Consider the following 1,142-nt stretch of genomic DNA (forward strand, 5'->3'; position numbering starts at 1 on the left):
ATGGAAAAAAGAAGAGAGAACTCAGCCAAGAAAGAGTAATTGGTCAGAGTAATTAGTCCGATGATGCATTTCCTGCTTAGTCATGTAGCTCGCTTTTTGTCTCTTCCTCCGCATCAGTGATTCTCAACGTGTGGTATGAGATTTACGGCATTAAAACAGGAATTTAATCAACCATATTAGAGTGAAGCTTGTAGCGTTGCATACATCTTAATGTTTTTTGTTTTTGTTTTTTTTTTAGTAACGGGGTTGCATGTACTGTGTTTTGAAAGACACAACTTCAGACTATAATAACTACTATCTTAACCTTTTTGTGATGAAAAATGTTACAAAAATCATACAAAAAGCTTATTTATAACTTTGTTATATTTGATATGTAAATTGGTCATCAAAGGGAGGACAAGAAAGGAAGAAAAACAATTTTAGGGGATGTTCAATGATGTTCTATTTGGAATTTTAAATAATATTTGGGAATCACTTTTTCACATTTTGTGTCAGGACAACAAGTGCATGTTTATTTCTGTATTTTGCACAGATTACGTGAAATTTCAAGGAGACAGAAATGTCCTGGAATGACTATTAACTGAAAAAAAAGGGAAATTGTTTCAGTCTATACGGAAGCGTATTGGTGCCAGACCACAAAAAAAAAAAAAAGTTCACTATCATGTTATAACATGATATGTTTCATGTTATAACGTGATATGTTTCACGTTATAATGTGATAAATTACACGTTATAACGTGATTAATTTCATGTTAGAACATGAAAAGTTTCACGTTATAACTTGAACATATCACATTAAAACATAATAAGTTCTACGTTATAACGTGAAACGGATCACGTTATAACATGAAACGAAAAAGTTTCACATTATAACTTGACATTTTTCACGTTATAACGTGTAATTAATCACATTATAACGTAAACCATATCACGTTATAACATGAAACGTATCACGTTATAACGTGATAGTGAACCTTTTTTTTTTTTTTTTTTTTTTTTGGTGTGGCAGCAATAGTTTATGTTTATCATGGCAGATTTTATTTTGTATTTGTATTTTCAAGCGGAAGCTCGTGTTGATCCAGTTCCGCTTTCCAGACTCGCGGAGTTTCTGTCAGCGGCACTGCAGTATAAGTACACTGTAC

The sequence above is a fragment of the Phyllopteryx taeniolatus genome, chromosome 1, assembly GCF_024500385.1.
Source record: "Phyllopteryx taeniolatus isolate TA_2022b chromosome 1, UOR_Ptae_1.2, whole genome shotgun sequence".
Lineage (NCBI taxonomy): Eukaryota > Metazoa > Chordata > Actinopteri > Syngnathiformes > Syngnathidae > Phyllopteryx > Phyllopteryx taeniolatus.